Here is a 26,068-nt window from a genome sequence, read left to right on the forward strand (position 1 = left end):
GTCCTATCAGTAGTCAAACACCTGTGTCTTCATTTAGTCACTGAAAAACCATGGTCATCTAACTTACCTGTCCAGGTCTTTGTTCCTCACTTGTCAAAGGAAGGGCCAAACTTTCAATCTCTTCCTTTTCTCGTGAAATGGTCTTCCATATTAGGCATTAAGTATATGAATGAATCTTGATAACTGTGCAAAACACAGAATATGGAAGTTACTGTCTCTCTGAAAGCCTGGACTAAATGCAAATATAATTTAGGGAGAATATTATTTGTAATAGACTCTGGAATTGTGTTCTCCGTGGGTTTTTTCTCCCCTGTTTTGTTTGTGATTTTGTTGATTTTTCTGGCTGAGGTTGAGTAGTTTCTGCGATGTGACTGTAGGTGGAGCAATCACACTTTTCCCCATGTTACCACAGAAAAAGCAGGAGCACCCACCGTTCAAGTCTAGACAGAGGACGTGCATGCAATCATAAAATCTTTGGACGAGAGGGCTCTGGAAAGGTCATCTACTCCCTCTTGTGTCTTTAGAAAATCTTGCTGCTCAGCCAGGCTGGCGACGATGTACCCTCCCTGCTACTTTCCTTTTAACTGCCTTTAAAGCTCCACTGTTCCGTCCCTGGGCACGTATTTTAGAATCAACAATGAAATACACCAAACACTGTAGGTTTATATATGAGTGAATAATAATAAATAGATATTATTTATGTATATATTTACCAAACGTGTGCTGCTGGAGATCAGGGTGGTTCTCTACACTCTGATGGTTCAGGAAATGTCATCTCTGGACTCTTACCAAACATTTTCTTTATCTTAGGCAGATTTCTCAGTATTTGGGGTCCTGCTATAGACAGGGAAAACATCAAGCAAATATATATGTTTATATATATTTAATTCAGGCAAATATATTTACAAAATGACAGGACCCGGACAGAAGCTGCATCCCTGTGGCCCCAGGAAGACCGCATCCCATCACCTGTTGCTCATCCAGAAGCAGGTACATGAAAAGATTTTTTTCAGTTATATGAAACTCGTATATATTAACCCTGAATGTTCATGGGAAGGACGGATGCTGAAGCTGGCACTCTAATATTTTGACCACCCGATGCAGAGACCTGACTCATTGGAGAAGACTCTGATCCTGGGAAAGATTGCAGGCAAAAGGAGCATGGGCAGAGGACAAGATGGCTGGATAGCATCACTGACTCAATGGACATGAGTTTGAGCAAACTCCGGGAGATAGTGAAGGACAGGGAAGCCTGGCGTGCTGCAGTTCATGGGGTCACAAACAGTCGGACACAACTTAGTGACTGAACAACAAAAGGTATCCTAGAAGTTTTTCTACAATGTTAATGTCTACATACCTAATCCTGTGTCTCCATTAGAAATCACAGTGTTTCCCCTGCTTTGAAAAAATCTAGGTCTCACAGTTAATCCAGCCACATTTAAGGACATATTAAATATTTTTTAAAATATTTATGTATTTGGCTGTGCTGGCTCTTAGTGGCAGCCTGCGGGATCTTTAGTTGTGGCTCAAGAACTCTAGCTTGCAGCATGTGGGTTCTCGTTCCCTGACCAGGGATTGAACCTGAGCCACCTGCATTGGGAGAATGGAATCTGTGCCACTGGATCAGATATTTTTTAGGACCTAAATATTTTTTAAGTATTTAAAGGACAATGTTGTCATGATCACTATTAATCATAATGTTGCAAGTAGGTTACAGCGCATATGTGCAAACCTCCCAGTAAGGGAAAGAAAGCCAGGATTTAAGAAAGAAAGCCAGATGTTAGACACCTTCCCATTTAAACTCTCACCCACTTTTCTGCAGCAGAAGAGTAGCTCAGCTGCCTTTGGTGTTGCTGCCTCTTCCACCCCAGTTTTACACAAATGCTTAATTATTTTGCATGAACAATTGTTTTGCATGAACAGGTTGGTTTGGAAGCACAGTTTAATTCACAGATGGGAGAACACAAGGACCATCTTCCTGAAGGGTTGTGGAAATTCTCAAATATGTAGGGATAATGCTATTATCATTTAGATAAACTTGTTCATTCAACTAGAACATAGCTGTGAGCACCTAATGCATACTGGGTGTTGGGCTAGGAGCTGGGAGAAAACAATGAACAATTAAACATGAATATCAAAAAGGTGTAGTGAATATTTTCATAGGAAATGTGTGGAAATCAGCAGGACCTAACCTGGGGGTGAGGACAGCTCTCTTGAAGGATGCTATTCTTGACCAGAGGCCTGAAGGTGACATATGAGTGGCCCCTTAGAGGAGGACTCCAAGTAGAAAGAATTGATAGAGGGAAGTTAAGAGTTGAAAGAGCATGGACCATGAGAGACAGTGAGGGTCTTAGTAGGGCTAGAATGTAGAATTCCAGAAGGAGACTGGAAAGAGGCTGAGGCTGGAGTGCCAGGTAAGACCAAATCCTCTCGAGCGGGGGTGGGGGTGGGCTTTTTAAAATTTTATCAGCAAAGAGGTTTGGTTTTATCCTAAAAGTAAAGGAACATATGGATGAGTGCATTCAGTGAAGTGACAGATCTGTGTGTGACAAAATATCATGCTGCCTGCTGTGTGAACGAATGGGCGGCGGGGGAGATATAGATTTGAAAGCAGCATATAGATGCTCATAAAAGCCATGAAAGAGGTGGCCCAGAGAGTGGGTGCTGAGTCAGAAATAGCCAAGGACAGAATCCTGAAGGATATTTGAAGGACAAGTCAAAGAAGAAGAGGAAGAAGAAGAACTGGGAATGGGAGCTGAAGGAGGAGGAAGGGGAGGAGGAGAAAGAGGAGGAAGAGGCAGGGGAGGAGGAGACGAGGAGAAGGAAGTGAAAAGGCAGAGGGAGGAAGAAGGGGAGGAGGAGCAGAGGAGGATGACCACTAACAAAGGAACTCGGAAGGAGCCAGAGACACGAGGTTATCCAGGAGAACGTTGCTTTGCAGGAGCCAGGGTAAGAGACTGCTTCAAAAAGGAGGGAACCAAAGCTGGTGATGAATGCTACCCAGCAGCCAAGCACAGTAAGGACTGAGGGGCATTTAGCACAGGGAGGTCGTAGGCAAGTTCACAGCGGCCAATGGATGAAGGATGGTGGGAGCGGAAGCTAGATGAATGTAGGTACAAAATGAACAGTTGGGAAGGACATGCACTTCAGGAAGTGAAGCTCCAAATTTGGGGGGAGAACTGGAGCCAGTAGTGGATGGTAGGGGGTTGGGTCAAGGTTGGGGGTGGTTTATAAATATGAGTAATTTGGAGGGTATTTAAGTACTAAAGGAAGTGACTAATGGACTGATGGGATTAAAGAAGGTCCAGGCTGGAGCTTACTTACAAGGCTGGAGAGGCTGACGTTAGGGGACAAGTAGGACAGAAGCTGAGAGTGGGAGGAGGAAGCCCCCTCTGCTGTCACAGGAGGACAAAGGAGTGGCAAATGGGCTTGGACCTGGGATGTTTGTGGGTTCCATGACAAGAATTTGAGAGTGTTCGAGTCGGGTGAGTCATTTTCTCTGTGAGGGAAAAAAGGACTAAGGGTACCTTTTTTGATATACCTGTTGTGCAAGTTTAAAATCCTAGCTGAAGAGGACTTTTTTTGTTTGTTTGTTTTGATCTTGCCATGCTGTGGGGCTTGTGGGATCAACCAGGGATTGAACCTGGACCCCTGGTAGTGAGCGTTTAAAGTCTTAACCACCGGACCACCAGGGAATTCCCATGAAGAGGGTGTTTTTTAAAAAGTATCCCTAAAAACAAAAGGTATTATTGAAGTTGAGAGAGAGAAAATACTTAAAAAACAAACAGTATTATTTATTTAGTATTGTATTTTTAAAAACAAATTGAGACAAATGTAATTCACAGTCGAGACCGAGTTTGAAACTAAGAAACACTGTGAAATTCTGCTTATATCAGTTGATGGTGGGTGCACTAAAGATATGAAGTCAAACTAAAATGGTGTCTCTTCCTCTAATAAACGTTTTATGATCAAACCTAATGGCCAGTTGCATTCAAGCAATTCACCTTACACATCTGGGATTTAATGCGTTTTCTCTGAGCAGTTGAATGACTACATAATCACTGCTTGCAGTAGGATTATATTAAAATCAGATAGCTTAATAAACGTTACAGAACTGGATAATTAACACAAGAACCTGAACTTAATTAGATACTTGTAGAAAATGCTGGCAATAAGCAAGTGCCTTCTTTAATATCCACTAAAATGCACTTTAAATGCATACTAAATAGCACAGCACAGTCCAGGAAGAGTATACACACACAGAGTCAGTGAAGTTTGAAGAAATTAGAATAAATGACTTATACTTTTATTCATATGGAGCCCACCCTGGGGGAGGGAGGGAGGCTATATAGGGAGGCCTTGAAAATTTGTTGCTTCCTTGTCTTATCATTTTGCAGAATCCACTGTTCCAAGCCATTAAAGAGTTAATTGTCCTAACTGAAGCTGAGATCTTTATGGTATCAATTTTGAGAGAAGGAAGCCCTTGTCCTCTAGAAAGGACCTACAAAACATTAGGAGGTCCCCTGAAGAGCAGGAACCAACGTTCCTTTTGTTATAACGAAACCTACAATTTTATCTGTCTTCAACTCAGGTATATAGACAGGAAAATTCCCCCAAGTAATCATTATGATATTTCTTCCGATCTGAGCATCTTGAATCTCTTCTCTACAAAAAGTAACCAGGTATTAATTGTCCTCTATAACAAAGTGGGAAGGCTAACTTGAAATCCAGTTGTACAAAAGCACAGAAGCTCCCTGCCCCACTCAAAATATATTTATGACTTCAGATTTGGTACAGCCGTACTAGAAGCCATTCTCCCACAGGCCCTACTCCAGCGAAAGTGCCAGGAACTGCTGATGTCAGCCTCCTGTCCCTTGGCCACACTGGAGTGAGTGATTCACAACAGCAGAGGAGACTACGATTCACTCTTTTCCTGAAACTCACCACCCTCATTCCTCAAGAATCTTGAAGCCTGAAGGTGCCTCGAATCCCTAGGCCAATAGTGCTGTGCCAAGACAAGTAATTAATATCTTGGTCATCCTTCCCATCCTTCCTGGCTGTATTTCAGGCCCGGACCCCAAGGCCATACAGCTAGTAGGAGTGATCACTAAGGAAGCCCCGCTAGTATGCTTCCTTCCTTCATCCCTCTCTCTCTTTTAAAATCTAGTGAATGACATGTACCTTCTAGAAAGTCTCTCCAATTAGCCCCACCTACCCCTGTCATTTCATTCTCCTGTCCGCTAAGAAGGTAACCACTAGGAAGTGTCAGGTCTGCCCTAGCTTGGTGCATTTAGGGAGTTTTTTGTATATGTTGTGATGATGTGTTCTAAGGAAGGGATCCTGGGCAGCTCTTTTTAAATTCTAATATTTATTTGGCTGCACCCGGTCTTAGCTGTAGCGTGCAGGATCTTTAGTTGTGGCATGTGGGATCTAGTTCCCTGACCAGGGGTCAAACTGGGCCCCCTGCACTGGGAGTGTGGAGTCTTAGCCACTGGACCACCGGGGAAGTCCCTCTTTTTCTTTTCTTGTTTCCTAGGATGCTTACTCCTGGTTCTGGGTAGTGCAGGCTCAGACAATGCTATTCACAATCAGAGTGTTTATTTGTAATAGGGTCGAGTACGTGAGTCTCAGCATTGAACAGACATGGCTTTGAATCCTGCCTCTTGTCACTTGCTAAGTTTGGAGCCTGGGCAAAGTTATTTAGCTTCTCTGGGTGTCATTTCATCAATATGAAAATGAGAATCATTATGGCAAGTAGGGTATCCACAGACACAATAATCCCGCTGTTATTAAGAGTCTGAGATTTTGTGGATGGATGTAGAGTCTGTTACACAGAGTGAAGTAAGTCAGAAAGAGAAAAACAAATATTGTATATTAATACATATATGTGGAATTAGAAAAATGGTACAGATGAACTTATTCGGAGGGCAAAAATAGAGATACAGACATAGAGAACAGACATGTAAAGATGGAAGGGGAAAGGGGAGTGGGGTGAATTGGGAGATTGGGGTTGACATACATACATTACCATGTGTAAAATGCATAGCTGGTGGGAACTTGGTGAATAGCACCGGGAGCACAGCTCAGTGCTCTGTGATGACCTAGAGGGGTGCGACGGGGGTGGGGTGGGAGGGAGGTCCTGGCGGGAGGGGATGTATGTATACACGTAGCTGATTCACTTTGTTGTAAAGCAGAAACAACACAACTATAAAGCAACTATACTCCAAGTTTTAAAAAAATCTGAGATTTGACCTTTACCATTCACAATTTTGTAAAGAAAGGAAAGGGACTGTGGTTTTTTTGGTCCCCGTGCTGAATAAGGTATTGCTTTGTAGATACTAAGGGGCCAGGTGAGGGCATTTTCATTTCTCTTGAAAGGTAAGAAGAAAAATCACCGACTACTCAAATGGAGATGAGCCTTACATCAAACTGTATTAACTTGAATAATAATACATCGTGACAATCCTATTCTGAGTCTTCAGTAGCCCAAGGTCAAATGGCACCCATTCTCAGCTAAATAAGCTGTGAAAATTTCCTACAGAGATCTTAGGACACAGCTAAAGAAGGGCCCATGCTTTAGTATATTTTCCATGAGTGCATGATAAATAAAAAGGAAACATGGGATGGGGTGGGTGGGAATGAGGGGATATATGTATACATACAGCTGATTCACTTTGTTGTACAGCAGAAGCTAACACAGCATTGTAAAGCAATTTTGTTGTTGTTTAGTCACTAAGTCATGTCCAACTCTTTTGTGACTCCATGGATTGTAGCCCATCAGGGTCCTCTGTCCATGGGATTTCCCAGGCAAGAATACTGGAGTGGGTTGCCATTTCCGTCTCCAGGGATTTTCCTGACCCAGAGATCAAACCTGAGTCTTCTCCCTTGGCAGGTGGATTCTTTACCACTGAGGCACCAGGGAAGCCCAAAGCAATTTTTCCAATGGGAAAAAAAAAAGAAGAAGAAAGAAAGAAAAAACAGGGGAAAAGGGAAGCAGCAACTTTCATTCCTCTCACTTAACCAATGTTTCTTGGGCTTCTTTGAATGAGGTGATGATCACTGTGATGGATGCTAGTGCCAGGATGGCCCTGTTCACCTGCTCTTGTGGACCCTAGAGTTGTAGGAGATCCCATTGACAAGAAAACAAACAAATAAAAGAAGCTGTTGTGGCCACAGAACAACCAGCCCACTGTAAGCTGGAGTCATAGTAGGGGTTTCATGCTGGTCAGTAAAGGCCTGTAGAAGGGTGATAGTTAATCCTGAACTTAAAGGATAAGAAGCCAACCACCAAGAGGATGGGAAGGGAGAAACTGTCACCTAAAGAGGAAACAGCAGGACTTCTCTGATGGTCCAGTGATTAAGACCTTGTGCTCCCAGTACAGGGGGCATGAGTTTGATTCCCAACTGGGGAACTAAGATCCCACATGCCATGTAGCACCATCCCTCCAAAAAAGAGGAAGCATCAGGTGGAAGGAATAATGGTTAGAAAATTTTAGGTGTGGCTTTAGGAGCTGAAGGAATAAAATTGTCGAGAGCTGGAAGCGGGAGGGCTTTCTCAGAAGGTAATCCTGTTCCTCCTGTTGCCTCCCTGAGTATTTCAGAAACCCATTCAAAAATGCTCTCAGTGAAATGCAAATCAAAACTACCGTGAGGTATCAGCTTGTTCCAGTCAGAATGCCCATCATCAAAACGTATATAAATAAATGCTGGAGAGGGTGTGGAGAAAGGGGGACCCTCCCACACTATTGGTGCGAATGTAAATTGGTACAGCCATTATGGAAAATAGAATGAAGATTCCTTAAAAAGCTAAAAATAGGACTACCATGTGATCCAGCAATCCCATTCTTGGGCATATATCTGAAAAAGATGAAAGCTCTAATTTGAAAAGATACATGCACTCCATTGTTCTTAGCAGCACTATTTATGATAGCCAAGACGTGGGAGCAGCCTAAGTGCCCACTGACTGATGAGCTGGTGAAGAAGATGTGGTACATATATACAATGGAATATTATTCAGCCATAAGAAGAATGAAATAATGCCATGTGCAGCAACATGGATGGGCCTAGAGATTATCATACTAAGTAAAGTAAGTCACACAAGGACATATAAGATATCACTTATATGTGGGATCTAAAAAATAGTACAAATGAACTTATTTGCAAAACAGAAACAGACATAGAAAACAAACTTATGGTACAAGAGGAGAAGAGGACGGAGGGATATATTAGGAGTATGGGATGAAAAGATACAATTATATATAAAATAGATAAACAACAAGGATTTACTGACTAGCACAGGAAACTGTGTCCAATATTTTGTAATATACTAGTGGAATAGAATTTTTAAAAGAGTATATATATATATAAAACCAAATCATGTTGCTGAACACCAGAAGCTAACAATTTAAGTTAAATACAATTTAAGTATTGTAAATCAACTGCTGCTGCTGCTGCTAAGTCGCTTCAGTCGTGTCCGACTCTGTGCAACCCCACAGACGGCAGCTCACCAGGCTACCCCGTCCCTGGGATTCTCCAGTAAGAACACTGGGGTGGGTTGCCATTCCAAAAAGAAAAAATGTTCTCAGCACCTACCTACATATTTCACAAGTTAAAAATTATTAGTATGTTATTAAAACAAATCGGAAGTTTCAATAGAGCATCACAATTTATGAAAAGACATTTAGGGCTCGGGAACCTGAACTGGTAACAGGAATTGCATTATTACTTTCAATGGTCCATCTCCAATTTCTAGTACAAAAACGATTATACCTCACATCCTTTTGTGTCAGGAACCATCTGGATTTGCACCCACTACAGCCTTATCATGGAGCAGATTTCTCTTTTACGATGAGTTGCAATATAGTCGTGTTTCCAAAATTTTCTTCTCTTCAATTTTCTTTAGTGTCTTTGAGAATCATCATTGCACATTTTTTTTTTTTTACAATGAAAAAAACCATCTGCGAGCTAAATGCAAATATTTTTGGAGCACTCTGACAAGACTATTAATGCCATTGTTAGGCTCTAATCAAGCTTCTTCTTGGTTGGGTCAGTTTGACCTGTTGTGAGTTTTTTGCAGCTTGAAAACACACCCCTCTCCCTCCCTTCTGCATTCACTTCCAGAGAGATGGGCTGTCACAAATCACGGAAACTGAGCGACATGACCCCAAAGTTGCACACCACCCCTGATGCCCCTCCCTGCCCACGCCACTGCCCTGCGGAGGACGAGTCTGCGGCACTCAGGCCTGAGCCACAACACAGGAAACAGCCTCCCTCACTCGCTGCCCCCCCATCCTTCCTCTCTCAGTCCATTTCTCCTTTCTCTTTAGTTGTGTGAACTTCAACCATTCAACAAATAACAGATCCTTCAAGAAAAAAAGCACCTGCTCACCTTCTTTCATAGGCCTTTAAAACGATCTCTGTGGGACCAGTGGTTGGGACTCTGTGTTTCCTCTACCGGGGGTGTGGGTTCGATCCCTGCTCAGGGAACTAAGATCCCAAATGCCATGTGGCCAAAAAAATGTGTATATATATATATAAATAAATAATGAGAAAAGATCATCATAATGATAATGAAAGGAATAACCTCCTCCAGATTTACTATTAAATGAACTAACATATATAAAATACTTCTTAATGCCTGGTATATATTCAGTGGGTGATATATATTAAGTATTACCTATTATCATTATCATCATTCTCATGGATTAACACACCAAGTTTCAGGGTGGTATATGAATCCTTTCAAAGCTAAATCTTATTTAATGGTTGCAAGAATGTCACAGAATGGACTTTATACCTGTTTTAATTATTTTTTTAAAAGTTGAGTATTTTTTTTAAATTGATATATAGTTGATATATAATATTGTATAAATTACAGGTGTACAGTATAGTGATTCACAATATTTAAAGATTATACTCCATTTATGTGCTCAATTGCTCAGTCATGTCTGATTCTTTGTGACCTCATGGACTGTAGCCTTCCAGGCTTCCCTGTCTATAAATTTTTCCAGGCAAGAATAGTGGAGCAGGTTGCTATTTCCTACTCTAAGGGATCTTCCTGACCCAGGGGTCAAACCCAAGTCTCTTGCGTCTCCTGTTTTGGTAGGCGGATTCTTTCCCACTGTGCCATCTGGGAAGCCCAATACTCCATTTGTAGTAATTATAAAATACTGGCTGTACTCCCCATGTTGTATAATATATCCTTGTAGCTTAGTTCATACCTAGTAGTCTGTATCTCTTAATCCCCGGCATCTATTTTGCTTTCTCCCCTTCCCTCTCCCTACTAGTAACCACCAGTTTGTTCTCTATATCTGTGAGTCTGCTTCTCTTTTTGGTAAATCACTAGTTTGTCATATTTTTTTAAGTTCCATATATAAGTGATCATATCATACAGTATTTGATAAGTGATATCATACAGTATTTCTCTGGTTTATTTCACTTATAATGCCTTCCAAGTCCATGTTGCTGCAAATCATAAAATGTAATTCTTTTTTATTAATATTCTATTGTGTATATTTACCACATCTTTTTTAATCCGTAAATCTGTTGATGGATACTTAGATTGCTTCCATATCTTGGCAATTTTACATCTATTTTACAGATGAGGAAACAAAGACAGTGAGAAGTCAAGTGCCCAAACTCACCCTACTGATTCATTTTAGAACTGGATTCAAACCCAATCTCCGTAGATGGTGCAGTCTGTCTTCTAAGTCGACTACAGTTATGTTCAGGTGGGAACAATTTAGGGACAGTCTTAAAAAGAGATTAGGAGAAATCATCAAGTTGAAAGTTTCTCTTGGATTTGAAAATTCTATAGTGAAGACTTAGTTTATTAAACATGAAATGCACCTGGGTCGTGTGGAGAGAGGAATGGGAGAAAGGCAGAACAGAAGAATCATTCACTGAGTGTATATTTCTGCATTTACAGTGCTCCAATTCCATAACTGCTGCACTTCAGGTGCTTTAATAATACATTCGGATTTTCCACTAAGACACTAAAACCCCTAAGGAGGTTAGGGAAGTATTAATAGCGTCTTCAGAGCACAGTCAGAGAAAAGGCTAGACAGTTGCATTTGGGGAATGATTTTTCAACACAAAAGGACGCAGAGGTGTGAAGATGAATGAGCTGGCCTCGTAGGTCCTCTCCAGTCCCGGAGCTCCAGAATTTATTTGCCAATGAAAATGTCAGGTTTTTTCCTTCCATAAAATGATGTATGATGGTCTGAGTATATTCCCCACTCTCACCCCCACTTCTTTGTATCTGATTAAAAAGCAAAGATTAAATCAGCAGAAGCAATGGAAAGGAAGATTCTTCTCCAGGAGTGATGAGGTTTCCGTGATACAAGGAAACAGGAGAAGAGAGGGAGTAAAAAGGAAAACAGTGGTCTAGAAGGCACAAGCTGATCCAGGCATGGGAAGGGAGTGGGAGGATGGGGCAAAAGACAGATGTGGTTGAATTATGAGGGCCATCACTTTGCATTAATCAACAGGCATAAAGTGTACACCAGCTCTCTACTTTCGAAAAGAACATACTGCAGTTAAACAAACCAAATTAACACATATGAAACCAATTTGAGAACTGGTCATTTTTAACCAGGAGGTGAAGAGGTCAGCCTTGAATTAGAACTCCTTCACTCAGCATATGTTCATCATCTCCTCTATACCAGACACCGTCCAGGAATGAGGGATACAGAAATGACCCAGGCGGTTCTAATTCACTACTCTACTGGGGGAGACAGAAAAGAAACAAGATGAATAAGTAAGATATCTAGTATTCTAGTCAGCATTTGAGGTCTAAGTAAAAAATAAAGTGGGGAGGGAATTCCCTGGCAATCTAGTGGTCAAAACTCCATGCTTCCACTGCCAGGGGCACAGGCTCCATCCCCAGACAGGAAACTAAGATCCGGCAAGTCGCGTGGTACAGCCAAAAATAAAAATAAAAGGGTTATAAGAAGGGTTATACAGGGGGATGTAGCTGAGTAAGAGAGCTGAGGGTGGAAAGGAGAGGGTGATGATGAAATCTGGTGGAGGACTCCAGGGAAGGGCATGGCAATGCACGGTCCTGGGGTGAGTGGACCTGGTGTGTAAAAAACAGTGAGGACACCAGTGTAGTTGAGTAGAGGGTGGAATCAGAAGCTCACAGGGGCTAGATCACGTAGGGTACTGAGTGGACTTGAAAAGATTTGGGCTTTCACGTTGGGTGAGCTGGGAGACACTGAGCAGAGGAGGAACATCATCTGACCTGCATGCTGACAGGATCATTCCAGCACTGTGCTAGGAATGGGTTGCACCCTGGGAAGGGCAAAGCAGGGAGAGCGGTTAGGACACTGTTGCAATAATCCAGGTAAGGGATGCTGTTCAGGGACTTCCCTGGTGGTCCAGTGGGTAAGGCTCCACGCTCCCAATGCAGGGTGCCTGGGTTCTATCCCTGGTTAGGGAACTGAGTTACAGCTGAGTTTACATGCTGCAACTAAAGATCCTGAATGCTGCGATGAAAATGGAGGATCCTGAGTGTGGCAAGTAAGACTCAGCTCAGCCAAGTAAGGAAACAAATTAACATTAAAAAAAATAAAAGATGATATTGACGTGGACCAGCAGTAGTAGTAGTAGAAGTGGGAGAAAGTAATCTATTTCTGGATACTTTCTAGACCTTTCAAGGTAAAACAGAAGACAAGTCTCAGACAAGTCAGTGGAAGAGAGGAAAGCTCTTGCTAATGAGCTGCCAGATCTTGTCATCTCCACAAAGAAGAGCGAAGCTCTGTTCAGACTGACCATGGGATGGACTAACACATGCTTTTAGTTGTACTAAAGGGTCATATTTTCCATACATGCAGGTGACTGACCCTTATTTGCACCATGTACTGTGCCGGGCACTTTGTACAAAGATGCAGAGACATAAGACACAGTTCTTGGCCTCAAAGTGCTCTTAGTCAAGTGAGGGAGACAGGTGTGCAGGTGACAAGTTCAATGTGATGGACTAAAGAAGAGCCCAGGGTATGATGAAGAGCACAAAATAGGGCTTTGGGCTCAACCTGCAGGAAAGGTGGTTGGGGAGCTTTGAAAGATATGGGAGTTAGCTAGGAGACAACCACAGGGAGGATATTTTAGATGGAAGGGCAACAAGTACAAAAGCATGGAGGTGTGGATTAGGACAGGGCATGCATGGACCTCTGTGGGCTCTGAAGGTCAGTTAGCCTACTAAAGCCAAGATTTACCGTGATGTAAACCTCATGCCAGCGAGCCAGCCGGCTGCCCTGGCGCACAAGTAGAGAAGACGCACCCTTCCTCCTAGAAAAATCAACCCAACGCATATATTTTATCCGTGACTTGGACCATCCATGTCCTTAAATATCCAGTCCTATCTGTGTGAAGCTTGGAGACCAAATATCTAGTTTGAAGTCCTGTTTTTACTACTTGTCTGACCTTGAGGAAGTCACTTTCTCTGTCTCACTTCATCTCTGGGGAACAGGAAAATAATAACATATGCCTCATAGTGCTGCTATGGAAACAAATGAATAGGTCTGCAAAAACATGTCCTAAAATGTGGAGAGCTGTTCACGTGTTAGTTATTGTTTTAGAACTAAGTCGTTGAAAAGCACTGCTATCTGCTGCCGAACACTTCTCTTTCATGCCCTCATTATCATCGCTAGTATTTCATGGGCCACTGCACTTCTTGCTCTTTCCATTTCCACTCAGCCTGCAGGAGCCTCCAGTCCTCCCTCTCTCCTCTCTAACCCAGCCAGCTTCAGAGGAGATCAACATTTCCATCGTTACTGTCTCCCCTCATCCCCCATTCTGCCTGGTGTTCATGTCAGACCTTCACTCCCTTCTCAAGCCCCAACATTCTCTCAGCACATGACCTTGCTTTCTATTTAATTGAGAAAACTGAGGCCGCCAGCATGAACTTCTGCTTCCTCCATCTCCAAACTCCACCCAAATATCAACAATGAAACAACGCTTATCTCATTTAGAAAAACCCTTCACTTCAAACTTGTCTGGTGGCCTGATGGTTAAGATTCCTCACTCCCAATGCAGGGGGTCCAGGGTTCAATCCCTGGTCAAGAAACTAGATCCTGCATGCTGCAGCTAAGACCTGGTGCAGCCAAATAAAATAAATATTAAAGAAAGAAATACCTTTCACTCTTTTTCAGGTCTCAGGAAAATAGATAATTCATCTCGAGTTCAAGATAATCCCCACCCCCCTCTGCTGGCGCGGGCACACACACACACTTCTCCCTACTCCCATCCCAGCTTTGTATTCATGATCTCCTTTACCCTTGGGCATCTTGTTCCATCCATACTCCCCTTTGTTTTATAAATTCACTCTCTTGTGTCCTATTAGTTCATTGCCCTCAGCCTATAAATACATCAAGATTCACCTTTTGAGGAGAAAGTCTCTCTTGACACCCCCTTGACCTCTCAGTCAGGCATCCTGGAAATAGCCCCAGTAATTGGGGTCTTCACTTCTTCACCCACTGCCACCTGACTTCTGACCGACCATTCAATTCAAACTACTTTCAAAAACATCACCTCCGGGGAATTCCCTAGTAGTCCAGTGGCTGAGATTCCTTGCTCCCAATGCAGGGAATCTGGGTTTGATTCCTGGTCAGGGAGCTAGATTCTGCATGCCGCAACTAAGACCTGATGCAGCCAAATAAATTAATTAATTGTTTTTAAAAAGGGAAAACAACAACAACAACAAACCCTCAAAAAGCATCACCTCCAAATTGCCAATGCCACTGGATACTCCCCGTCTAAGTCTACTTGGGCCATTCTACTGTGTTTGACACTATTTCTCATTCAATTCTTTCTGAAATTCTCTACTTCTTTGACATCTCTTATGAGTCTCCTCCTACACCTCTATCATTGCTTTTTATCCTGTTTCACAGTCTTCCTTGTCTGCCAACTTCTTAAACTTTTGGACCCCCACTCCCCACAAGTGGGATGTTGCTTTCTGTCCTACTCTTTCATTTTCTTACACTATTCAACACAGGCATGATTTTAATGTTCCCTTTCCTTTGCTGGTGACTTCCAAATTCAAATCTCCAATACCGACATCACTGCTCAACTTGAGACTCATAGCCAACTCCAGTCTGTAGACATCTCACCTGGAGATCTCAGACACGAAAATCAATGTGGTCCAAACTAAATTCATTATTGCCTCACCTGCCCCAGGTTGGATCCTTTTCTTGTGTTTACTTTCATGGTAACTGAAATTACAAACCACTTGGCTACTGAAGTCAGAGAATTGGGACACATCACAAATTACTCCCACTAATTCATGGCATTACAACTGGCCAATCATTCAGTCTTATTTATAGGGTCTTCTAGACATTTGCTGGGTCAGGCTCCCCTCTGCACTTTCTTCCGAAGTAGCTCAGGACTCGTTTCTCGGGCAGATTGCCTTTCTCAACTTAGTTGTTCTTCTGGGGTTTCATCTTGTCCCTTAATCTGGAACGTATTTCTTTGCTGTCTTATGTTGTTTACATTTCTATCTATATTTTTATGTATGCAGTAGCTTAGTTAGGGCTTCCCTGGTGGCTCAGACAATCCGCCTGCAATGCAGGAGACCTGGGTTCAATCCCTGGACCAGAAAGACCCCCTGGAAAAGGGAATGGCTTAGTTATGTTTCTAGACCTTGACGAATTGGCTCTTTGTAGAGGACGTTCTATTTGTCCCAGAAGTACGTTCCCAAGGGCCAGCGACCAGTTGATCCCAGCGTAGGTTCTGAGCTGTGTTTGCAGACTCAGCTCCCAGGCTGCAATATAGTAGTTTTCTTGCTTCTGGTGTCTGCCCCCTAGTGGGAGAGGCTAGTCCAGAGGCTTGTGCAGGCTTCCTGGTGGGAGGGGCTTGTGCCTGCCCACTGGTGGGTGGAGCTGGATCTTGGACCTCTGGGGATCAGGGCTGTGTCCACGCAGGGGTGCAGAGGTGGCTGTGGGCTCAGGGAGTTTTGGGTAGCCTGTCTGCTGAAAGGTGGAGATGTGTCCAGCCCTGTTTGTTGTTTGGTTTGAGGCATCTCAGCATCAGCATCAGAGATCAGAGGATATTGGGTGGGACCAGGTCTCCATGCTAATTACCGAAGCAATATGTCTGGCTTCAGTGAGGGGCTTGAAGATGAATACTCCTAATAAATCTACCACCAGCTTTTATGACCTCAGAGAGGGCCACTGTTGCCAGCTATCTCCCCAGGAGACACTCCCAAGACCAGTAGGTAGGTCTGGCCCAGGTTCCTATGAAGTCACTGCTGTTGCTCTGTGTCCCAGTGAACACGAGACTTTGTGTGCACCCTGTGAGCTTGGCTCAGATGGTAAAGAGTCTGCCTGCAATGCAGGAGACTCAGGTTCAATCCCTGGGTCATTAAGATCCCCTGGAGAAGGAAATGGCAACCCACTCCAGTATCCTTGCCTGGAGAATTTTATGGTCAGAGGAGCCTAGGGTAGCAAAAAGTCAGACACAACTGAGCGACTTTCACTTTCACTTTTTTCTTTCTAAGAATGGAGTCTCTGTTTCTCCCAACCCTGTGGAACTCCTATAATCAAGCCCCACTGGCTACTGATGTCAAGTGCTCCCTTCTCCTGCTCCCCAGGCTCCTCCTCTCAATCCCAGACCTCCAGGCTGGGAAGCCTGACGGGTTTAGAACTTTTACTCCTGTGAGAGAACTTCTATCATATAAGTATTCTCCAGTTTGTGGGTCACCCACCTGGATGGTATGGAATTTGATTGTATCTCGAGTGCACCCCTTCTACTGTCTCGTGGTTTCCTTACATCTTTGGATGTAGAATATTTTGGGGGGGTAGCTTCCAGTGTTTTTTGTCAATGGTGGTTCAGCAAATAGTTGTGATTCTGGTGTGCCTGTGAGAAGAGGTGAGCTCAAGGTCCTTCTACTCTGCCATCTTGTCTCCCTCTCCAAAACTTAGCTCTTTGAGTAGGGAGGAGTAATTTCCTTAAGTAATCAAAGACTGCAAGTAACAAATCCTTCCTTCTCCCACTCTTTACCTTAGTTGTGTCTTTTGGCTCAACATCCTCTGAGAGGTGAGCCCAGTTATCAGGTAACATCAGTGCAGCCTTGATGGTCCCAATGCACATGTGCTGTGCATTGCATTGTGGGAACACCATGGTGGCCAGCCAGTCATCACGGGAGCTGCCCAGAGACCGTCACAGCCACAGTGGATGATGCTGCGGCTACATGGGACTCTCACCTTCCCAATATACATTTTAGATTGGCCTACCTGCCTTTGATCTGATTTCTGTCATCCCCAAAATCATACTATTGCCAGAGGGACACGAAATAGAAAGCGATTCTAAGCAGGTTAGTCCCCAGTTTAAAACCAAATTCAGTGGATCCCACACACGGCTGTTAAGACAAAGGCATCCTATGACCCAGCTCTTCCAAATCTGTTGACCCTCTTCTCTGCCCTCACTACGTCACACCTTACATCCCCTTTATATGGGTTCTAGAAGACCCACTAATAGCACCTGCCTTCCTTGCTAGAGCTCTGATCCCTGCTGGATCAGTTGGGTAATACAACAAGGAGACCACATGTGAAAGACCAAGACATCCCCTTTGGCACTGACAAAGTCCATGCTGGAGAAGGCGACTCCTGTGTAGATGAGGGGGCTTCCTTGAGGTGAGTGAACCCCAGAAAGACAGCCTTGTGCCCACTATCTACAGCTCACTCCTATCAGGAAGAGAAGAGAGTTAACCAAGCACACTCACAGAGTTCTCAGATTTACTCATCAGAATTCACTCCAGTTTCAGAATTCTCCAATCAGAGCTTACTTCTCCAGGACCTCTGTGGTGGTCCAGTGGTTAAGACTCCTAGCTTCCAGTACAGGAGGCACAGGTTTGATCCCTGGTCAGGGGAGATCCCATATACCACATGGTGTGGCCGAACAAAACAACAAAACAAAATAGAGAATTCACTTCTCTGGAAGAGAAGTAAAGAGAGAGAGAGTGGACAGGGTGAGACAGGGGCGCTTCCTCCAGGCAGGAAGAAGCCACAGGAATGGAGAAGGAGTGTCCCCTTCATGTCACCTCACATTGTGTGCCTTTTCTCATTCTGTTTGACTCCCTAGAATACTATCCCCCACTTTCCATCTACTTCCCTTGCACTCATCCTCCAAGACTCAGGTCCGACTTGATCTCCTTCAGAAACCCTCTGTGAATCCCCAGAACGTGACTCTCCTCTGGGTTCACATCTCTCAGAGCACTCACCTTAGTGCCAGAAACGTCTTTTTTTTTTTTTGGTGTAATAATTTTTGTATCTATTTAGGTAATATACTTCTCATGCCAAATATTAGACAAATTCGGTGACAAATGATTATCTTTCGCAAATTATTTTGTTTTGTATTTGTGACTTCAGTTTTTTCCTTATAGAATAGATCTGTATAATAGGAGTTTGCAAATAAAGGTATAAAAACAGAAATCACTTAACTCCATACCTTTAATGTAATATCTCAAATTAAAATTTTAAAGTATTCTCTTATATTTGCTTTCTTGTGCATATTTTTTATTTATTTTTTTAACACCAAAAGCATTTTGTATTGGGGTATAGCCAATTAACAACATTGTGATAGTTTCAGCTGAACAGTGAAGGGACTTAGCCATACATATACATGTATCCAGAAATAACGCTTAACCAGATATGTGGGCATCCCGTGCCCCAGCCAAGCTGACGCATAAGATTACCTATCACACTGGATAACATTTTCTCTTTTTAAAAGATAAACTTTATCACCAGAGGGAATCTAGTCTCTGTGTGGACACGGCCTTGTCTCTCCTTAATGATTCACAGCAAGTCTTTATCTAACCTATTATTATATTGCCCACATGTATAATGGGCCTGGCAGATAAGAGAAGCACAATAGTTTTATTTAATGAATAAATAAATAAATGAAAAAATGGGTCCTTGATAACTACTTTCAAAATAAATTGAAAAGATTTTGATCATTATTTACACAGTACAGTCTGAGGACTCACCTCATTGCTTTGAATCCTCACCTTCAGCCCTACCATCCATTCTGTTTAACGGCCCCTCTGGCTGCTCCTCATTCTATGCCAGCACCCCACCCCCACCCTCCACTCCCCAGAGCCTCTGGACTAAGTTACTCTCTATGCTTGGAACATTCTTCACCTCGGGTATAGCCATGAATCACTCCCACACCTCCATCAGGCCTGCGCTGAAATGTCACCTTTTAAGTAGGCCATCCCCAACTGTTATATTTTAAATTGAAGTTTCTACTCTCCACTCTCCCTGTCCCCACTGCCCTGCCTTTTGTTCCTTTCTATCACATATATATCACCAACTGACAAATCACCTATTAAGTAGTTAATTTAGTCATTCATTCATTCATAAGTTTATCCCTCTCTAACCTGAACAGACAAATACTGCTGTATCCCTAGTGCCCAGAACAATGTCTAACATATAGTGGATAAACAAAAATATTTTATATGTGATGGAGATTACATTTTCCAATCTCCCTTGCAGCTTAGGTGGCTCTGTGGGTAAGTCTGGGCCATGAGTGCAAACAGAAGTGATGAACACAACTTCTACTTTATCTCTAATTTGAAAGATAAGCAGCTTTTTAGTCCAGCATGTAAGGAGCTTGGAAGTCACCACTCCAGCCTAACAAGTAAAAAACTAAACAAACAGGAAAATCAATAACTCTTCTTGGGTCTGTTGAAGAAGTTAGATCACAAGGCAAACCACTGCCCCTAAAACTGGAAAGAAGGACAGGAAGATAAAGAACCTGCCTGCCAATGCAGGAGACATAAGAGACACAAGTTTGATCCCTGGGTTGGGAAGATCCCCTAGAAGAGGGCATGGCAACACACTCTAGTGTTCTTACTTGGAGAATCCTATGGACAGAGGAGAGCCTGGTGGGCTACAGTCCATAGGATTGCAAAGAGTCAGACATGGCTGAAGTGGCTTAACAGGTAGGCAGGCAGGCATGGGCAGATACAGAGAGCCACAACATCAGCACAGTACATATTCTTCTCAAGAGCACATGAAACATTCTCCAGGATAGATCATATGTGAGGCCGCAAAACCCGTCTTAATACATTTAAGAAGACTGAAAGTGTATCAAGCATCTTTTCTGACCACGATGATAATAAACTAGACATCAGTGACAAGAAAAGAACTGGAAAATTCACAAATATGTGGAAATTAAATGACATGTTACCAAAAAACTAATGGGTCAGAGAAAAAAATAAAAAGAAATTTAAAAATATCTTGAGAGATGTGAAAATAGAAATACAACATTTAAAGACCTATGGGGGTCTGGCTGAATGGATACAAAAACAAGACCCCTACATATGTTGTCTACAAGAGACCCACCTCAAAACAGGGGACACATACAGACTGAAAGTGAAGGGCTGGAAAAAGATTTTCCATGCAAATAGGGACCAAAAGAAAGCAGGAGTCACAATACTTGTATCAGATAAATTAGACTTTAAAACAAAGGCTGTGAAAAGAGATAAAGAAGGTCACTACATAATGATCAAAGGATCAATCCAAGAAGAAGATATAACAATTATAAATATATATCCACCCAACATGGGAGCACCGCAGTATGTAAGACAAATCCTAAAAAGTATGAAAGGAGAAATTAACAATAACACAATAATAGTGGGAGACTTTAGTACCCCACTCACACTTATGGATAGATCAACTAAACAGAAAATTAACAAGGAAAAAAAAAAAAAAACATGTATCTATAAAGCTCACTAAAGCAAAGCACAGTAAAATGAGGTATGGCAATAAAAGGCATTAAATTTATCAAATAAAAAAAATAAATAAAGTGCTGAAAAATTAAAGCTGTCAATTCTGTAATAGATATTCATTGAAAGTATCTTTTGAAATGGGGGTGAAAACACCTTCAGAGAAATGAAAGCTAAGGAAGCATGCACGAGCTATAAAAAATGATAAAGTCCTTTATGAATGATGATAATATCAAAACAAAACTGGGAAATACAGGAAGGAGTAAAGAGCACTACAAACAGTCAATACATGGATAAACATTAGAAACTATTCTCTTTTCTTAATTTCTTCATGGTAAACTATCAACATTATATTGTGAAATTTTTCAGAAAAAAAAAAAAGAATATGGTATGACATAGTTCTGTCTTAGATATTATGCAAGTGGGATGAATACTGAAAATAACTAAAGTACCTCATGGTAAAAAAAAAAAAAAACATAAAAATAAAATAAAATTTAAAAAAAAATAAAGACAGAGATAAACTATTAAAAAAAAAAAAAACTAAAATCATGGCATCCTGTCCCATCACTTCATGGCAAATAGAAGGGGAAAAAGTAGAAACAATGACATATTTTACTTTCTTAGACTTCAAAATCACTACTGATGGTGACTATAGTCATGAAATTAAAAGACATGTGCTCCTTGGAAGAAAAAAAAAATAAATAAAGACCTATGGGATGTAGCAAAAATAATTCTAAGAGGGAAGTTAATAGAGATCCATGCCTGCATTAAGAAAAACAGAAAGATCTTGAATAAGCAACCTACTTTAACTCCTCAAGGAACTAGAAAAAGAAGAACTAAAGAAGCCCAAATTTGTGTGTGTGTGGTAGTTGCTCAGTTGTGTCTTACTCTTTGCAACCCAATGGACTGCAACCTGCCAAGCTCCTCTGTCCATGGAATTCTCCAGGCAAGAATACTGGAGTGGGTTGCCATTCCCTTCTCCAGGAGATCTTCCCGACCCAGGAATCAACCTGGGTCTCCTGCATTGTGGGCAGATTCTTTATCATCTGAGCCACTAGGGAAGCCCAGCCCAAAGTTAGAAGGAAGGAAATTACAAAGATCAGAGTGGAAATAAATAAAATAGAGACTAAAAAGACCACAGAAAAGATCAATGAGGGGACTTCCCTGGTCGTCCAGTGGCTGAGACTCCATGCTCCCAATGTAGGGCACCTGGGTTCGAACCCTGGTCGGGTAACCAGATCCCACATGCTGCAACTAAAGATTCCTTGTGCCACAACCAAGACCGAGTGCAATCAAATAAATAAATAAATGAAATTAAGAGCTGGTTTTTAAAGATATACAAAATAGAAAAACTTATGCCCAGACCAAAAAAACCCAAACAAACCTGTACACAAATATTTATAGCAGCTTTATTCATAATTGCCAAAATCTGAAAGCAGTGAAGATATCCTTTGGTAGTTGAGAAGAATAACTATGGTGTATCAGACAATGGAATATTACTCAATGCTACAAAACCATGAAAAGACATGGAAGAAGCCAAAATGCATATTATTAAGAGAAAAAAGACAATCTGAAAAGGCTGAATACTGCAAAGTATGAAATGCTACATACTGTAGATTCTGATTATTTGAGGTTCTGGGAAAGGGAAAGCCATGAAGACGGTAGAAAGATCTGCGGTTGGACTTCCCTGACAATCTAGTGGTTAAGACTCTGAGCTTCCAACACAGGGGGCACAGGTTTGGTCCCTGGTCAGGGAACTAAGATCCCACATGCTGGTGCTGCCAGAAAAAAAGATCAGTAGTTGCCAAGGGGTGGTGGAAGGAAGGAGTAGGCTGAGCACAGAGGATTAGGCCAGCTATTCCCTATAATTCTACAGTGGTAGATACATTTGTCCAAACCCATAGAACCTACACCACCACCAGTGAACCCTAGTGTAAACCATGGTCTTTGGTTGATAATGATGTATCCATGTTGTACATAAGTGGGAAGTATGCTCATAAATGGGAATGGGTGGGGGAGTGGGTATGGGAGTTTTCTGTACTCTGACCAATTTTACTGTAAACCTAAAATAACTAAAAAATAAAGTTATTAATTTTTTAAAAAGATTAGCAGGTTGCCCTGAAGTTTTCTCTCTCAACTTCCCATAGGCTGAGATACAGATGTTCTTATGGCTCACCCTTGATCATTCAATGATGTCATTCCATTATATGACAGGTCATGGAGACCTTGAGAGCCCGACTCGTGGCCACACCCATGGCCCCTGCTCACCTGCCAGCCTGGGCCACTCACAGCGGGAGTGTGTATAAGAAAGAACGGGGCTTCACTTTTATTACAGCAGCTTATCCTTAACCCATCCCATAGAATAAATAAATGAATAAATGCGTATATATCACACTTTAATACCAAAGGGCATCTATGGTGGATTAGAATAATTTACGAGGTGAATTACAAGTCCACATAAAGATGGACCAAATAAATAAGACATTATCCACCAGGAGATAAGGGTAATAAGCAAAAGCATCCAGGATGACATAGTCACTGTACTGAAGCAATGAGTTTAATTCACAAATGCCAGAAATTAAGGCAGAAAGAGAAACACATGTTCTAACTCATGTCTGATGAAGAGAGTTATATATTTTCTTTTATATGATTTCAGAAAATTCAGGGAGTATGTCGTTTCAGGGACTACGCATTTATAGCTATAGGATCCTACATTCCCTGGGGGCTGGGGGCTGGGGGGTGACAGTGGTAAGAGAAATTTTCTAACAGTAAAAGCCACATTGAATAAATTATAAGCCCCTGTGGATTAGAGACTACATTTTCCTCACCCCCAGCCTCCTCTCCTATGCTTCCCCTTTAGTGCGGAATCTCGCCGTGGAAACTGCGACTCTGCCATTCCTCCCTGGGGTCTGGGATCTCTGAGTCTGGTCCCTGGAGAAGAGAGAAGGCACCAAGGCCAAGCAATTGGGGGAATAAGAATTGAAGCCCTTAAAGTGGTGAGGAAATTCTGTTAATCATCTAATTGTAACTTCTCAGTGGAAGAAGTCATTTGATCTTTTCAGCCAACTCTGGGAAAAGCAACACATCTATTTAGTGCTGACCTTAGATCCCCTCTTCATTCAGCAAAATCATTTCTCACCTCTCCAAAGAGATTTGCTGGCTTGGAAAAAATCAGCTTCTAGATTGCTAGGAGCTTTGTAAACTTTTCTTTCTCCTCTTCACCCCAGTTCTTTAAGTTAAAATAAAAATTACAGCCCTGGGAAGAAAAAAGCATACATAAATAAGGTGACTCTGGCTGATGAAAGGAACTCTATAAATAAGGTGAAATTTGCCAAGTCACCATAATACCACACAGATTTCAAAGTATTTGACACCTGATAATTTTAATTAAAAAACATTTCCAATTCATGGGCATAATAAACATTTTTGGAAAACAGAAATACAAAAAAGAAAATCTTGTTACTAGGCTGCAATGACCACGATTAATATTTCAGGATTCAGTCTTTCTCTTGAAAAGGAGCAGGACCTTATGGTCTTTGCTCCCTCATGTCCTCAGCCTGACTTTTGTCTGTAGAAAAATTTTAGTCAAAGAATAAATTTAATCAGAGAAGTGAGAAAAGAAAGAAAACAGTCAAATGAGACCAAATAATACTTTATTTGCAAAGTCAAAAACCTTTAGTTCCTCCTCAAGGGCTACAGGTAATACTCTGAGCCCTATCCTTTGAGCTGTCTTATAGATACTGAAGGACTTCCCTGGTGGCTCAGATGGTAAAGCGTTTGTCTACAATGCGGGAGACCCAGGTTCGATCCCTGGGTCGGGAAGATCCCCTGGCCAAGGAAATGGCAATCCACTCCAGTACTATTGCCTGGAAAATCCCATGGACAGAGGAGCCTGGTAGGCTACAGTCCATGGGGTTGCAAAGAGTTGAACACGACTGAGCGACTTCACTTCATAGATAGTGAAACCCCCACCAGGTGAAGAAGTTAATTACAAGGTGACCAGATTAGCCATGATGTCAGCTGCCACAATTCCAAGAACTGGTCTCACAGAAATGGAAACAAACCGACCCTGGAACTGAAGACTGCTGCTGCTGCTGCTAAGTCACTTCAGTTGTGTCCAACTCTGTGCAACCCCATAGACAGCAGCCCACCAGGGGATCCCCCGTCCCTGGGATTCTCCAGGCAAGAACACTGGAGTGGGTTGCCATTTCCTTCTCCAATGCATGAAAGTGAAAAGTGAAAGTGAAGTCGTTCAGTCGTGTCCAACCCTCAGCGACCCCATGGACGGCAGCCTTCCAGACTCCTCCGTCCATGGGATTTTCCAGGCAAGAGTACTGGAGTGGGGTGCCGTTGCCTTCTCAGGAAACTGAAGACTAACTGTACTTAAACAATCAGGATGATACTGATCAGACTACCGATGACCAGTTTCATGATGACTGTCAGATCTGCTTGTGCTGTTTCTGCACGTAGCCCACTCCCTCCATCTATGAAAGTCCTTGCCCACTGATTGTCAGCGGGGGGAGCCAGCCTTTGGACAGGAGTCTGCCCCACTTCATTGCTGGCCTCTGAAATAAAGCCAACCTTTCTTTCCACCAGCTTGGCCTCTTTATTGGCTTTAGAACAGGGAGCAGCTGGACTCCACTTTTGCTAACAGGTGTTTGGTGCCCAGCGTGAGGCTGCCCTCTCGAGACAGCTGGCTCCCGGGATTTGCCCAAGAAGAGCCATTGGCCATGGTGATGTGCGGGGATGGTGGTGATGATCCTGCTGTTTGTGCTTCTCTGGCCTCGAGAGGGGGATTTGGGGGACATTCCTGCTACTGCTGCTAAGTCGCTTCAGTCGTGTCTGATTCTGTGTGACCCCATAGACGGCAGCCCACCAGGCTCCCCCGTCCCTGGGATTCTCCAGGCAAGAACACTGGAGTGGCTTGCCATTTCCTTCTCCAATACATGAAAGTGAAAAGTGGAGTCGCTCAGTCGTGTCCGACTCTTCACAACCCCATGGATTGCAGCCTACCAGCTCCTCTGTCCATGGGATTTTCCAGGCAAGAGTACTGGAGTGGATTGCCATTGCCTTCTCCTGGGGGACATTCCTAGCAGCTGCCAAAACCATTTGTTTCGGGGATCATCTCTGTTTCTCCCCTGCCGAGCAGTGGCTGCCGATGTATGCTTTTCCTTGGTGGAATGGAAACATGAATCTGGACAAGCTGATGAGCTCCAGGACTGAGTAAGTCCTTGGATGTGCACTCAGGGAAACCTCTCTTTTGAGCACAAAGTACTATTAGGCATTCTTGCCAGTTGGTTCTGATATTGTCTGACCTTGAGGACCATTTGTGGGCGCTGAGTGTCA

General features: G+C 42.6%; 1 long non-coding RNA gene across 2 annotated transcripts; it reads left to right on the forward strand.

The window, feature by feature from the left end:
- The first annotated feature begins 907 nt into the window (after nt 1–907).
- Nucleotides 908–25,379, forward strand: LOC147357616 (uncharacterized). 2 transcript variants are annotated; one of them, XR_015141464.1, is made up of 3 exons: nt 908–990; nt 1,105–2,949; nt 23,583–25,379. It is a non-coding gene; the product is annotated as an uncharacterized LOC147357616 (long non-coding RNA). The 2 variants fall into 2 exon arrangements; XR_015141463.1 differs by lacking the exon at nt 23,583–25,379 and having other exon boundaries at nt 1,105–3,973.
- Nucleotides 25,380–26,068: the final 689 nt, after the last annotated feature.

The sequence above is a fragment of the Bos grunniens genome, chromosome 15, assembly GCF_055505025.1.
Source record: "Bos grunniens cultivar Pamir isolate PY7600 chromosome 15, Bosgru_T2T1.0, whole genome shotgun sequence".
Lineage (NCBI taxonomy): Eukaryota > Metazoa > Chordata > Mammalia > Artiodactyla > Bovidae > Bos > Bos grunniens.